The sequence below is a fragment of the Austrofundulus limnaeus genome, unplaced genomic scaffold (genome assembly GCF_001266775.1).
Source record: "Austrofundulus limnaeus strain Quisiro unplaced genomic scaffold, Austrofundulus_limnaeus-1.0 Scaffold93, whole genome shotgun sequence".
NCBI classification, from domain to species: domain Eukaryota; kingdom Metazoa; phylum Chordata; class Actinopteri; order Cyprinodontiformes; family Rivulidae; genus Austrofundulus; species Austrofundulus limnaeus.
The window spans coordinates 1,170,258-1,170,459 of NW_013952495.1; positions in this window are offsets into that span (position 1 = coordinate 1,170,258).

The window sequence follows — 202 nt, forward strand, 5'->3', positions numbered from 1 at the left end:
GTGTGTGTGTGTGTGTGTGTGTGTGTGTGTGTGTGCGTGTGTGTGTGGTGGGGGTGTGTCACTACACACACAGATCCCATCACAGTTATCCAGAACAGTTTCGTTTGGCTCATTGAAGCAGCTTTTAGCCTTTAGAATTTAAGTTTTTATATATTTTTGTTCCTTGTCGCATAAAAAAACAATATTTTGAGTTAATTAAATT